Here is a 16,784-nt window from a genome sequence, read left to right as displayed (position 1 = left end):
TAGGACAGAAAAAGGTAAATTACAAGATTTGGAGTGGATATGGGAAAAATGAGACATTAATGCACTGTTGGAGTTGTGAACTGATTCAACCATTCTGTAGAACAATTTGGAACTATGCCCAAAGGGCTATAAAACCATGCATACACTTTGACTTAGCAATACCATTACTAGGTCTGTATCCCAAAAGATATAAAAAAAGAAGGAAAAAGATATATATGTACAAAAATATTTATAGCAGTTCTTTTCTGGGGCCAAAGCATTAGAAATTGAGGGATGCCCATCAATTGGGGAATGACTGAACAAGTTGTGGCATCTAATTTTGATTGAATACTATTGTATAATAACAAATGATGAGCAGGATCCTCTCAGAAAAACCTGGAAAGACTCACATGGGTTGATGCAAAGTAAAATGAAGTAACAGCAATATTGAAGGATGTTCAGTTGTGAATTGCTTATGTATTCTCAGCAATGTAATGATCCAAGACAACTCTGAAGTACTCATGATGAAAAATGCTATCCATCTCCAGAGAAAAAACTTATAGTGTCTGAATACAGATTGAAGTATACTCTTTTAAACTTATTTTTTCTTGAGTTTTCTTTTTGGTCTGTTTTCTTTAACAACATGACTATTATGGATACGCTTTGTGTGACTACACAAATATATAACCTCTATCAAATTGCTTGCCTTCTCAGTGGTAGGTGGTGCGGATGGAGTAAGGGAGAGAATTTGAAGCTCAAAGTTTTGAAAATGAATATTAAAAATTGTTTTTACATGTAACTGGGCAAAAATAAAATGCTAAATACAATTTAAAAAAAGAATGTAGCTATTTTTCATTGGTTCAAATCACCTGGACTAGATGAACTAGATTCTCTAATACAGAGTGACTTGGCAGATGCTATTGTTGATATACCAAGTGATATTAGAAAGCTCATGAAAAAAAGAGAGGTACCCCAAGATAGGAGCTGGGAAAATTTGATTTAAATTTTACAAAAGGGAAGAGAACAGAGCCTGCAAATAATAGGCAGTTGAGCTTGACAAGATTCCCCAGAAAACTTGGGAATGAATAATTCCAGCTATAACTGGTTATCATCTCACAAGATTTCTTGATTTCCTCAAGAACTTACCTTCTTTTTTAAAAAACAGGATTATTAAACTAGGAGATAGAGAAGGCTGTGGATTTTGTTTAACTTGATTTTAGAAAAGCTATTTGCAAAGTATCTCATATATTGCTTTCTATTTTAATGTGATAAAATGGAGAGTCATAGATTAGATGATAATACATCAAGTGGATTTAGAACTGTTGGCTTGGATGAACTAAAAATTTTTAGAAGTCATTGTTAATGGTTTTATATCAAGAGGGCGGATTTCCAGTGAAGTACTCTGAGTAGCTGTGCTTGGACCTATGCTGTTTAATGTTTTTTTTTTTAATCAGGGACTTGAATAAAGACATAAAATGGAGAGGATTCTGGTAAGATGGTGGAGTAGGTCAGAAAATTCAAGCTGTCCAGATTTTCTCACAAACAAGACAAAATAGCATCTGATAGTGAATGCAGAGCAGTAAATATAACCTAGAGTTGGGAAAGAATACTGGTTCTCCTGGGACAACCAGAGAAGAGCTGAAGAAAAATCCCAGTGCTGAGGTTTGGTCCCTGTGAAATGTAAATACCTAGTTCTGCTGAAACAGCAACTGGTGAAAACTGGGGCTAATTGGGTTGGGAGGTAGCCATGGCTACCAATAGGAATTTTCACCTCCTAGACAGTGTGGGGAGTTTGGCATCTGAGTGGGGAAAGATTGAGGGAACCTCCACTAATAAGGGACACCAGGCTCAGCTGTGTTGCCAAGAAGTGGCTCTGGGTGAGAAGGAACCAGTACATGCCTCCCTGGTGAGTGCAGAAGCAGTGGGACTGGGTTGCTGCTGGCTGTGGGGATTTACAGGAGGCCAGAGCTCTTGGTTTAAATTACAGGCCAGAGGGGAGAACTGAAGGAGGATTGGAGGCCAGAGGCATCATCCCTCATACCTCAGAACTAGAGCTTATTATTATAAGCTGCTACAAATAAAAAAATGGGCACAGAAAGGAGAAAGAACATAACTATAGAAAGTTACTATGGGAATAGAAAAGTCCGGGGTTCATTTTCAGAGGAGGATGCTGAAGCAAAAAAATCCTCTCCTACCCCAAAGAGTAACATCAAATGGTCACCTGCCCCAAAAGAATTCATAGAACTTAAAAAAGACTTTGAAATCAGAGAGATTGAGGAAAAAAATCAAGAAAAACAAGAAGATTATGAAAAGAAAGTCAACCAACTGGTAAAAGAGATTGAAAATCTCAAGAAAATTAGAATTGGGCAAGGATAGTCCAGCAAAGTTATAAGCTATAAGAGTTACTAGAGACCAAGAAATAATACAACAAAACATAAAGAATGAACAAGAATGAACAAATAGAAGAGATTGTGAAACATCTCATTAAAAAACAACTGATATTGAGAACAGATCAAGAAGGGAAAACATAAGAATAATCAATAAAAGCTATGATCAGAAAAGGAATCTTGATAAAGTAATATAATAAATAAATTAAATTGTCCTGAAGCATTAGAATAAAAGGGGAAAGTAGAAATAGAATAAAATTCACTGATCACCACTTGAAAGAGATCCTATGAGGAAAACCTACAAGAATATCATAGTCAAATTCTGAAACCCCCACCTCAGGGAGAAAATCTTAAGAGCAACAAGAAAAAATTTTTTTTAAATGTCAGAGCCACAATTAGAATCACACAAGACCTAGCAGTGGAAACACAAAATGAGCACAGGTCTTGGAATACCATATATCAAACAGCAAAAGAATTGGGGTGGCAGAACGAAAATATCATACTTGATGAAGTTAAGCATAATCTTGAATGAAAGAAATGACTATTCAATGAATTGCCAGATTTTCAGTATTTCATTGCAGAACAACCTCAACTGAATAGAAAATTTGACATACAAGAGTCAAGAGAAATATAAGGTAGACATCAAAGACTAATTACAAGGGACTCAATGAGGACAGACTGTTTTCTTTTTAGGTGAGGAAATATCAAATGTATATCTAAGATGGTTATTAGTAATTGGGTAGTGTGAAAGAAAGCTTGGGGTAGACCTGAATGTGATGTGATTCTAAAAAAGTAAAACCATTAGGAAAAGGTAAAAAGAGTAATTATCTTATACAAAGAGGTGTGAGAGGAAGAACTGACACACAGGACTTTGATGAGGGAGGGGCATTGGAAGTTCTAGAACCCTACTGTCATTGTTAATGGATTAAAGAGGTAACTATATATATATATATATACATATATATATATATATATATATATCTAGAAGGGTATAAAAGTCTAAATTCAGAAAGGAGTAAAAGGCTAAGGGAATTGGGAGGGGGGAAAGGGTAAGGGAGGTATTTTTAGAGGGAACCCTATTCACATCAGATCTGGGTTAAAGAGAGAACAATAAATACATTTAGAAGGGAAGAAAAGTCTTCTGAATTTATAAAGAAATAAGAGGGTAAAGGAGTAGGCTAAGGTGGGATATAGAAGGGTGTCTATAATTAATGGGAATGGGATGAAGAGAGAATAACATATATTTGGAAGGCTATACAAATCTTCTAAATTCAGATAGAAACAAGAGGATAAGGGAAAGGGTGGGGGGAGAGGATAAGAGGTAAGGATCTTTGGAGGGGGGTAGGTTAAGGAATAGGAGGACAAGATAGTGGGTAGAAGTAAAGTAGAGGAGTCAGGAGGAATAGGAATGAGAGATACATACAAACATAAAATGAAGATCTGGAGCAGAATTTATTAGAGAAAAAAGCAGGAGTCGTAATTAAGATCTCAGATAAAGTTAAAGCTAAAAGAGATTTAATCAAAGGAGAGAAATAGAGAAACGATATGGTATGTTAATCATATTAATCAATATTGTTTCAGACTATTTAAAATAACTAGACAGTATAAAATTATAATATTGCTATGGTTTAGGAAATGATGAGTTAGTACACTTCAAAAAATATGGGAAGACTTGTACTTATGAAGGAAATTTATCTACCCTCAGGGAAACAGAGGACAAACAAGTATAGTATGGTCTTACATAGATGCATATGAATGTATATGTCTATATATGAGGATGATTATAAAATCTAAAATACATATGTGTATGTAAGATTATATGTATATATATATGTTTGTGTGTATATGTGTATATATGTATGTGTTTGTACATGTATATGCACATGTATCTGTATATCTGTACTTAATTGTAGTCTTCTTGGGGTATGGGAAAGGGAAGAAATAGGAAAAGAAGAACAAAGTAAAAAGTGCACAGCAGAGAATAAAAGAAAACAGAAGGAAGCAATGAAAAGATGGACAGCTCTGAACACAATGTATAGCATTCATTATATAGGCTTTCTTGAAATGGAAATTTATTGCTGTATATTTTGAATCCTCTCATATTTTGCTGTGTACATGGCAAATTTTTCTTATTTTGCATTTGTTTTAGTATTTAAGTTTAAAATAAATTAATTTTTAAAAAGACATTATGTGATGTTAATTGTCATCAGATTTATAGATGAAACAAGCTGAAAGTGAATAACATGATGAATGGCAGATAGAATCCATAAGAATTTTGAAAGGCTAGAGCACTGGGCTGAATCTAAGGAGATGAAATTCAATAGAGGTAAATGTAAAGTCTGGTACTGGGGTTCAAAAAAATCAACTTCACAAACATAAGTGGTTAGATATCAGTTGTTCTGAGAAAGATCTGGGTGTTTTTGTGGACTGCAAACTCAATACTTGTGTATGTGGGGCGGGGGGAGGGGGGGAAGGAGCAAAGCTTCTAGGAATAGAAAGGTCTGAATGTACTCCGCCTTTAACAGATGTCCTCTGAGGTGCTGTCTTTAACCATCCCATGGCTTAAGGACATGATAAGCTAGAGATTATCCAGAAAAGACAAATTGTAATGGTGATGATCTTTGAGTTCATACTATATGAGATTTGGTTGAAAGAACTGGGCATGGTTAGCCTTGAGAAGAGAAGATGTGTGTGGAGTATGGTAAGTATCTTCAAGTTCCCAAAGGGTTGATATGTGGAGGAGGGATGAGACTTGTTCTGATTGGTACTAGAAGGGCAGAACCAGGAACAATAGATGGAAAATGCAAAGAAAAAATAGGATTAATGTCAAGAAAAAAACAAAACTTACTAAATATTTTTTGTTGAGTTGTTTCAGTCATGTCTAACCCTCAGCAACCCCATTTAGGGTTTTCTTGGCAAAGATACTGGAGTGGTTTGCTATTTCCTTCTCCAGCTCATTTCACAGAGGAGGCAACTGAGGCAAACAGGGTTAAGTGACTTGTCCAGGGTCACACAGCTAGTAAGTGTCTGAGGTCATCCTGACACTGGGGCTGGTGCTCTTACTCACTGAGCCACCTGGCCACCCCTTTCCAACACATAAATTCTGCAATTTCATGCTCTATTATTTTTTATTATAGTTATTTGTACATATGCCACATATAACTTTGAATTAGTAGGTTTCTAAGGGCAGAATTGTTTAACTTTGTATTTTGTCTCTTCCCATGGTGCCTGGCACTGTTTTTTCCATATAGTAACCACTTAAAAATATTTGTTGAATGGGATTAATTTGCTAAAAAACCTATATATTGTCATAGGAGGTTTCTTCACATATTGATAGGTTAAACATCTTGAATATTCAATGTTATGTCAAGAGTAAATTAAATCAGATACCAGTTGGCTACCTCCCCATGGATGATATTTGGATTGAATTGCCAGTATGATTGCTACAAGGTCTGGTTCTCTCTCCTGCTTCTGATATTCTTTGGCAGACTACTACACTTTTAATCTTCACTAGCTATCTCACAATTGAATGCTAGTGGTCACCAAGGATCCAGATCTGTGTGAACCCATTGCTGCTATTGGAAACCATTCAATCCATATGTCCTATTGTCAGTGGGCCGGTAGCATCCCCTTTATACTGGTAGAACAGACAATGTATTTTTATATAAGGCCAAGTAAAGATGTTAATGAATTTGGGGGTTCATTTTTGCAATTCTTTTTTCAATGTTTTCTCTTTCCTTTCCTTTATGGTAGCTGAGGACATTCCAGGGTTGTATAACCACAGGATCAGAGAATTTCAATGCTTGAAGTCACCCAAGTGGCCAACTATTCTAACTTATACCTAAAGTGAGCATATTCTCTATAACCTCAGATGTGTTCATCTAATTTTAGCTTGAGGACCCCCACCTCAGTTAAAGAAAAAACTACAAAAAAAAAAAAACTAAAAAAGGGGCGGCCAGGTAGCACAGCGAGTAAGAGCACCGGCTCCAGTGTCAGGATGACCTGGAGATCGAATCCTGGGCTCAGACATTTAGCATCCACCCAGAAACACCTGACCGTGTAACCTTGAGCAAGTTACTTAACCCCGATTGCTTAAAAAACAAAAAACAAACAAACAAACAAACAAAAACTACAACCCAAAATAACCCATTTGACTTTGGGATAAATTTCTTTAAGTTTTTTTTCTTTCGAATTTCATCTCATTGTTTCTTGCTTTAATGTAATGTGTAAAGGGGAAACATCACTTGCTACAAAGTCAGAGGATTTATCAAATGCTCTTTTTATAGTCTTTTCTTCCTAATCCCTCTTCCACAAGACAAGAATGGAATACATACATTAGACTACTGGCATGCCCTCCCTAAATCTTCTTTAGGATAGGTGTCCTCAATCCCTCCATCCAATCCTTACGTGACACGTGCTGGAATCCTTTTAGCATCCTGGTTTACCTTCTCTAGATTCACTCCAATTTACCAATACTTTTCTAGTATGTGATGGCCAGACAACAGAATTCATTGAATGGGATATAACTAAGATAGTTATAGATAGTTAAACTCTTCCTTATTCCTGGATGATGGCTCATTATTGTCCAGCTTGCCCTTGGGGAAGCAACTGAAATTTATTCCATCCCTTTCCCATGAATTTAAAGAAGTAAAGTAGGGAATTTCTTAAGTTGCTGTGAAGTTTTTGAAGACTTTTCTATCTCTTGGTTTTGTCATCTCTAAAATGGAAATAACTTGTGATGCTAGGAGCAAAGAATCCTAGGGGAATTTAAATTTAAAGGGGCAAACATAGAATATTGATGAAAGTGATGTAGTAGTTAGAGCATTGGACTGGAGATTAGGGTTTCTATTTCCAAGTTCTGCCATTAATTCTCTGTAAGACCTTGGGAAAGTCACTTCATCTCTGGCATCTATTTCCTCACCTGTAAAATGAGGAGCCTGGAATAGATGTTAACATTCTATGATTCTATATATATCTATGAATAAGATAATTGCCTCTGCTTGGGAAATTGATATTTGAATTGAAACAGTATAAAGGAAGAAAGGAGTTGAATGAAAAACCACAAAATGATAGAATCAGTAGCAGGGGCAGAAAAATGAGTCAGTCTTTTAGTCACTTATAGAGAAAGAGGAATCACCAAAGGTCAAATTTGTTTATTTTACCTCATTTTAGACTGTGTTGGGAACATGGCCTAATATGGCCAAATTTATTTTTAATTTATGCTAATTCAACTTGCATTTTTCTGTAAGGATTCCTAATAGCTTTATATAAGCAATATTTAAGGCATTTAACCAAAATGGCTTGTTCATGCCAACTTGTATGTGTTCATATGAGAATTTCTTAGGTAGCTGCTGTTCTCTGATTTTTCATTATTTGGAACGGAAACTTCTGTCTAATGCCTCATTTAAGATGCCGTGGAATCTTCCCTGCTTCAGTGATTTCCCTATTAAATTACAACTATTAGTACCACTTCCTCACCCTAAAGGAAACCAATAAAATCACCCAAACTAATGAAGTTGTTTTCAACAGCAAGCATCTCGTTATGGGGGTACTTCTAATTACTGTTAAAATGAACTGGAACGGAATGACTCCAGAATGGGATGTCCCAGAGCTATAAACCAAAACCGTAAACAGCTGTGCAACTCCTCATCTATTCATTTAACCTTCACCAATGTGGCCCAACATCAATTCATTTTTATAAATGTGGGTAGGCATCAAAATGAATAGAGTGTAGTAGATTTGGAAATGACACAGGGAACATTAAAAAGGTGGGGGGAATTTCCATGGTATTTTAAACAAAGCACTTCTGGAATTTATATTGTTTTAATTTTTGGAAGGAAATTGTCTTTTTTGGCCTTTCTATTATCTGGTCTGGTCACACATTTTTGTCTCTTGGCACTAATTGCCCTGCTTAGGCCCTATTTTAGTGGATTACATTGAATAGGATTAGGATACAGCTTAGACAGCAAAAAATACTGACTATGCTGCCTAAAATAGCTTGTAAACCAGAGTGGTTTTATACACAAGATTTAATTAACAGACTTTACCTTTTTCCCATTTGATATCCAAAGCAATACAAAATTAAACTTCTTTTCAAGTGTGAGAGAAGCCCCACTGTAGATACAACTTAAACAAGAAAGGCATTTTGGCCTTATGGAACCTGATTTCACACTTAACATTGGTCTCAAGCAGACTCCAACACATCCATCTGTTGGAAAATGTCAATTACTTCGGAAATTTGTCACAAAAAATAAGACAATTGGGTGCAGCACATGGAGGAAGTAATTGCTTTTGAAGTAGTTGGAATGTGGAACCTATAAAGATCTGGGAAAGAAAATAATGTCAGGGTGATGCTCCTCTTTTTCCAAGCTGAGAGAGGCTAAGCAATTATGCAGGTGGAAGAACATTGAACTGGATATCAGAAGATGTGGGTTCTAGCTCTGACTAGGACCAGGAATGATTTGCAATAGAGAAAGGGGGTGCTTGAAGGTGGTGTTTCTGTTTTCATGTTATTTAATGTAGCAGTGACCAAGTACAAAATAACTAATACCTATTATAATATTATATTAAATTAAATTAACATAAATTAAATTATAATATTATAATACCATCCAGTTGCACACTTATAACTTCTGGTCTCCTACACTTGTAGTGTGGGTTGGATTCCAAACAAGAAAGAACAAGGCTTATGTCAGTTGATCTAACAGGATGGTCTTTTGCTTGGAGAGTTGTCAGAGAAACAAGTGGAACATTGCATTCTATGTACATGGATCTGATACTTTTGTTTAACTATGACTTAAGATATGGATGAATGAAACAAAATATTTTATCTAGAAGGAAGAAGAATGACCACAGAGGAGAAGGTTGGGATAGGGCAAGAACATGATAAGTGACCATTTGTGATTGGCAGGTATTCCTAGGTAAAAAAACTTATATCACAGTGAGGGATAGAATGCTAGATGGTTGACAGTTACCTGACTCAAGTCCTTTTGTAGGCAGATCACTATATACCAGTTTATTTTAACCTTTTATGTGTCATAATACTCTTTCCATAGTCTAAAAAAACCTGTGGACCTCTTTTCAGAATAGTAATTTTAAATACATAAAATAAAATCACAGGCCTACAAAGGAAACAAATTATAGAATATAGGTATGAAAATATCTTAAAAAGTTCACAAATCCCTAGTTAAAAACCCTGTTTAAAAGAAGGACTATGTGTGACTTTGTTTCAGTAGAAACTTTAAGTGAGGCCAATCAGCCAATGTGTAATGGTGAAAGGAATATGGTGAAAGTGTCCTCCTGCCATTATGGGAAGTGAGAATATGGGTAGATATTTTCAATATTAGTCTAAATAAAGATTACAATAAGGCAGTATATAACATAAGGTATTAGATTTATATGTCTGTATATTACATATAGATGACTAATTCACTCCCCCTCCCCGCAACAACACCAAAAATACTATTCTTCTTACCTTTTCTAAATTTCCAAGAAAAAATTTAAAGCTCAGTTGTAAAAGTCTATGCAAATGACATGGTAATGGTTTCCTTGATCTTTCAATTAAGCTTGAAGTCACCAAAAACAAAGCCTTAAATAAGAAGCCTAGGCCAGGGGTGGCCAGGTAACTCAGTGAGTAAGAGCACCGGCCCCAGAGTCGGGAGACCTGGGTTCAGTTCTGGGCTCAGATACTTAACACTTACACAAAATAACTGTCTGTGTAACCTTGAGCAAGTTACTTAATCCCAATTGCTTAAAAAAAAGAAGCCTATGCCTTCAGCACTTTGAAGCAGCTCTAGAGTTAAGGAAATAATTGTTCATGTCTCTGCTTGGTGTAGGGAGTTTCATTATGAGCAAAAGAAGATAGCTCAAATTTCCTTGAACTCTTAAGGCATCAAAATAATAAAAAATAAACTTAAATTCAAAGAAGACATTAATAGTGATAATTTTTAAAGTGTCTTATGGGTAGCATGTTAGACTTGTGTGAGATTGGTGATATGGTAGTTCTGAGGCAGTCTGGTATAGTGTAAAAGGAATTGATTTTTTAGATATAAGATCAGAGTGCTAATCATGGAGTATCCATTCACTTTTGTTCAGTTATTTTCAGTTGTGTCTGACTCTTCATGACGTTTTTGTCAGAGATACTGGAGCAGTTTGCCATTTCCTTCTTTATTTCATTTTACAGATGAGGAAACTGATGCAAACAGGATTAAGTAACTTGCCCTGTGTCACACAGATAGTATGTGTCTGAGGCTAGATTGTAACTCAGGCAGAGGAGGATTCCTGAATCCAGGCCCTGTACTCTATTCACTGAATCACCTAGCTGCCCTTCCATTTACTAGCTGTGGGATATTTATATCATGTTTAATTAACATGGTTTACCCTTTTCAGTGTAGTTTTATTCCTGAAGCAAGAGAAGTTAAGCATCTTTCAAAGTGTGGGAGAAGACTCAATTTAATAAAAACATTTCAGTCTTATTTAGCATAATTTCATATTTGACTCATCTCAAGCTGACTCCAACATATATGTGTGTGTGTTTATATTAATCAAAGATGCCATTTATGTTGGAAATTAGTTACACAAATAAGACAAAAGTGCCAGAAACTAGAAGAAAATAATTCCTTTTGAATGACAATATGGTATTGTGGAAATACTGTTGGATTTGGGGTCAGAGGACTTGAATTCAGATTCTTACTATTTCACCCACATTTGGCAAATCTGAGACTCATTTTGCTCATCTATAAAATGAAGGCATTGGGCTATATGACATCTGAGGTCCCTCCCTTTTACATCTCATCTGTGATCTAAGGCAGCTAAGTCACGTAATTTTTCTGAGCCTTGCCATATCTATAAATGGAATAATCATATTGACCCTTATGACATTTGAAAGTTCAAGAGACAGTTTCTGGTTAATTAATCATTTTATTAATGATGCTAGCATTTTATTAATAAAATAGGTCAGTTGTCCTCTTGAGTGCCAAAGACGAATCATGGCAGTGGACTCTTAGTTGACATGCCCTTGAAAGAGTGGGTGTTCCTGAGGGTGACAATCAATTCTCATTGGTTAACAATTAATGAGAGAATGAATATTACATTGAGTAGTGGGCTCACTCCAATGAGGGGCTGAGAGAGTGACATTTTATTCTTGGACAAAGAGACTTAGGCAGTCTAGATGAAAGATAAACCTCCACCCAAACTTGTTTGAGTAGGACACAATGGAATTCACCTTAGATAAGATTCCTTGTAAGGCTATTTGGGGGTCTGACTAAGATTGAGGAGAAAGTTAGTTCAGCCTTTAGAGAATTGTAATGGAAATGCAAATTTAAAGATCTTCCCTGCCCTGAGGCTAAAGTGCACCTGGAGCCTGGGGTGGGAGGCTTGTTTTTCAGTAGATACTTTTTGATTGGCCAGTGGGTCCAGAAGGTTGGTACATTCTCTGAGCCAGGAGAAGGCTATATAAGCCTTGATGTGTAGCTTTGTTTTGGGGCTCACTTTGAGAAGTGTTCTGTTATTTGATCAGATGAAACTCTGGGAAGCCGTTGTTGAGAGTCCCCCGGCTTTGAAGAACCCAGATGTTGAAACCCAGATGTTGATTTGGTATGGATGTAATGGTTGGACAGTTTGGAAACTGTCTACTTGATCTGTTTCTCTGTCTTGATAATTTTGTTTGTATATTCTGAAGTTCGGGGTGCTGACCTTTTCCCCCTGAACTAGGTAAACCATACATATTTGACTGATTAAAGTAAGCTTGTTAACCCATTTTGAGTTGCTTTCCTTTATCAAAGCAGATCTAAGAACCTGTGTTGGCACACACCCTGGGGACACTGGGGTGCTTGCTGCTACAAGAATGAGCTTTGGAAAGAGGATTTTAGAAAAAAAAGGGGAACTCTGTATCTCCCCAAATCATTGGTTTATTATTAATAATCATTTTTCTCACCCTCCTTAACTCATTTGGTTGTCAGAGAACCAGAAGGAAAAAATGTGGGTAGGGGTCTAGAGAAATGGTACTACTGATTTATTAGTAACTTGAGAGGTTTCATATGAATTTAGGGACAAACATGCAATCATTTGCTTCTTGAATAGGATGCAAAACTGCCATTTGCAGAAAAACTTACTGCTTGCTCCTAAATGGCAGTTGTATGTATATAAGACCTTGTCAGGCAAGATGCGAACTTTACCTATTAGCTTTATTTGAAGCTATATCTCTGAGCTCTCATAGGTTTTTTTTTGTTTATTTTCTTAGTCAGCATGGATAGAGATGTTACTGTTTGATGTTAGCCAGCTCTTATTCCCATGTACCATTTGTAGACAGTGCAGAAAAAATTGCAATATGTCAAAATGGTGTAATTTCTCCAGAAATCCATTTCAAATATAATAAAACAGATAAGTCTACCCAATAAATGTGACAGTTATGTTGTTGATATCTGGAAACAGTGCAGATACATCCAATATTCAGCACTAAAAAAGAGTAATAGAAGGTTTAGGGGGACTGAAGAATCACTTTTCCTTTGTTACTTTAGAACTTGCCCAAGTCTACATAAAAAGTATTCTTTATCATAGCTATGGAATTTGGGCCAGTTTTGTGCAGAAACAATGCATTCCCATGACAAATTGTGTCAATCAGCATGATGAATCGATTGGCAAGTCTAATTTTGGAAATAGAACAACATTAAGTGAAATTAAAAAGAGCCGTGTTTTCAGTTGTCCTGGTGAGGCTATAATGTTGTATTTTCATTCTATAAAATCAGGCTTGAATGGTTGGAGTGCCTATTATGAGGTCTTATTGGTATTCTTATTTTATTTTATTATTGCCTTCAGGAAAGCTATGGACTTCATGAATTTTTTGCTCACCAGAGCATACATTTAGGGAAAGGAAGTCTTCTCCACTCCTCCCTTCCTCCCATTAGTATTGAGTATAGCTAGTATTACTAAGTATACTTAGCATAATCCTCCCTATTTTAAATTAATATTTTAACTTCAAATAATTAAAGAAATCATAGGAGATAGAGAAACTAGTTGATATGGTAGGTAGAATACCAGAAAAGGAGTTAGGATGATGTAAGTCCAAAATCTTCTTCAGATACTTACTAATTTTGTTACCTTTAGCGAGTCACTCAACATCTCAGTTCAGTTTTCTCATCCATAATAAAATGAGGATAATAGTAGAACCTGCCTTATAGAGTTCTTGTGAGCATCAAATGAGATTATATATGTAAAGTCCTTTTTAAATCTTAAGGTCTATAAAATATTTATTATTATTATTATTATCTGGCCTTTCACATATGGTTGTTGTCCTTCATTCTTGAAGAAGACCAACTTGACATCATTATGTAAGAGTCAAGTTACAACATATCTAACTGTAGCTGATCAGACCAATACCAGCTTAGAATGCTCTACCATAGGTCAGGAAAAGTTGTCCACATAAACATTTGGGATGAATTCTCCAAATCCGCACATCTCAGTTTTTTTCTTAACCTTGCTCATGTTGCTCATAGAGCATACAGCATAGCACCTTCTCTAATGAGGGCACACCATACTAGGAGGTCCTATAACAGTGTCTTCCATATCACAAAATCAATTCCAAGGGTCTTAAGAGAGACCTTGAGAATGTCATTGTATCACTTCTTCTGACCACTATCTGAGTGCTTGCCTTGTGTGAATTCTCCATAAAATAGTCTTTTAGACAAGTGTACATTTGGCATTCAAACAAGGTGGCCAGCCCACCTTAGTTGTCCTCTCTGCAGTAGAGTTTGAATGCTTGGCAGGTTAGTTCAAGAAAGGACCTCAGTGTCTATTATCTTATTCTGCCAAGTGATCTTCAGAATCTCCTAAGATAAGTCAAATGAAAATGATTCAATTTCCTAGCATGATGCTGGTAGACTGTCCAAGTTTCACAGGCATACAACAATGAGGTCAGCACAACAGCTCTGTAGACCTTCTGTTTGGTAGTCAGTCTAATACCGCTTCTCTCCCATACCTTTCTTCAGAACCTACCAAACAATGAACTAGCTCTGGCAATGCGTGCATCCACCTCATTATTAGTATGCACATCTCTAGAAAGTATACTGCTAAGGTAAGTGAACTTATCTCCCAGGAGTTCAGTGATGCCTTTCACATATACTAGCTACATAACCACAGGCAAAGTCTCTTAATCTTGTTATGCTTCAGGAAACTCTTTAAGTTCATCTAAGATGACTCTGAAATTTTAATCAGAAATATTTACTAAACAGAAGGCAATGAAAGAATAATAAAATAACATTCTACCCATAAACTCTCTCACAAATGCACAGTATCTATGGGGTAAATGGACACATTTTAGGAAAATGTTGCAAGAAGGAACACGTGACCTATGCTACTCACTTGATGCCATTTCCCTCAGGAAATACAGTCTTCAGGACAATCTGTTAATAAGCTTGGCAGTTTCTTCTGTGGACCTATCCATTCTCTAGTTAGGTGGGGCCATTTGGTACATAATGAGTACTTAATACAAGCTAGTTGACTAATTCGTCTGCTGATGGCTTTTATAGAATGCTCAGTCAGTGTTCAGTTCTTTTGGCAAAAGCAGAAATCCTGCATTTAGGATCTTCTTAGGGTTTTTTGGTTGTGTCTTATGACTGGACTCTGAGGGGCTTCCAACTATTGGGCAATAGGTTGTAAGTATAGGGGAAAACAGAAGCAAAACTTGTTTTTCTTGCAATCTCCTCTTCCAAGTAGCAGATATCAGTGAAGTCTGTTACCAGGTCCAGTCAGAGGTCTCCCCTGATCCCTGCTCTTAGGAGTCTTCTCAGACCATCTCTGAATTCCATTCTGACCCACTTAGAGGCATAGTTTGGATCAGGCACACTGATTCAAAGCAATTTCATGTGATAAGACTAACTTCTAACTCATAGTGAGAAATCAAAATCACATTTTTGTCAGCCAAGCAAAAACTAGGCAATATAAATTTGTCCAATAAGGGAGCAAACAGTTCTAGGTATTTGCTTTTCCCAACTATCAACCTCAAGGTCCTTATGTGAGTCACATGCAAATTAGATGCTGGGAAATAGGACACTTTGGCTATCTTTACTCTGTGTCTTTTCTCTGTTGGCTGCTTTTTCAGTGTTTTTCTCACTAAGAAAAACAGCTTATTTTCCTCCTTTCTAATAATAAAATTGTCCAAATTCTAATAATAAAGTTGTCCTTTAACATTTGTATCCCTAGCACTGAAGAACAGAGTGGTGTAGAAGATGGATTTTGACAAAATGGATCATGAATAGATGAAAAGCATTTATTTCTATATAAGTACATACTATATGCTAGGCACTATATTAAACTCTGAAGTTACCAAGTAGAAAAATGATATTTTTGTTTGTTGTTTAGTCACGTCTGACTCTTTGTGACCCATTTTTGGAGTTTTCTTCGCAAAGATACTGGAGTGGTTTGCCATTTCCCCCTCTAGCTCATTTTACAGATGAAGAAACTGAGGCAAACAGGGTTAAGTGGCTTGCCCAGGGTCACAGAGCCAGTAAGTGTCTGAGGTCAGATTTAAACTCAGTAAGATGAGTCTTCCTAATTTCAGACCTGGCACTCTATCCACTGTGCTACCCAGCTACCCTTAAAAGTGACACAATTCCTGCTGTTAAGGAGGTATTTTATATTTTAATAGGAAGAGATAAAGATATAGAAGAGTGGTAGGTAGAGAAAGCTATTTTGGTTTGGGAAGTTACAGGGATGGTGAAGCAATAAGACAGCTTGATTGACATGTCCTTTCCAGAAGTAATGGCAGTATTGATTTGATCACTGTCTCAGAACAAGTGGTAGAAAAGAGCACAATGGTGAGGAAAATGACAGGAAGATGACTGGGTTGAAGTTTGGTCAGGCTACTATTTGATATAGAAGGTTCTCACTAATCAGGAGGGCACAGGTGGCATTCCAAAGCTGAGTGGTTTGGGTCCTCCAGGGCATGATTTCTGGATGTCTGGTTTAAAGGATGTATCAGTGTCAGGGTGGACAGCAAGAAAATGACTTGTATAAGGCAACATCATGTCTGGGGCTAGCTAGATAAAGGAAGATGTAGTAGAACTATTCAAGGAGAGAGTCAAAAACTGAGTGACTCGACTCCTCCAGGAAATGGAGATTCAAGTATTGCTTGCATCTGACATACATGGTATCATTCAGGGCTAGTCTTTAACCTCTCAGTGTCCCATGCTCTATGACCATAAGTTGAAAGGCAGTTACCAATCTATATTGGCAAAAGGTGTTTCCTTACCAGGAGTTCCCTATACTAATGAAATCACAAATATGATAAAAATTGGCTAGCAGAGGACCTGTATAGCACTATGTATTTTAAACACACACATACATATAGATAGGTAGTATGAAAATATCTCATTAGAGGAGGGAAGTGACCTTGAGGACTTGAAGTCTTTCTACTGTATTCCA

The sequence above is a fragment of the Petaurus breviceps genome, unplaced genomic scaffold, assembly GCF_028583685.1.
Source record: "Petaurus breviceps papuanus isolate PSGF00001 unplaced genomic scaffold, PetGlider_PUasm1.0 91133, whole genome shotgun sequence".
In the NCBI taxonomy this organism is placed as follows: domain Eukaryota; kingdom Metazoa; phylum Chordata; class Mammalia; order Diprotodontia; family Petauridae; genus Petaurus; species Petaurus breviceps.
Note: the sequence above shows the minus strand (reverse complement) of the source record.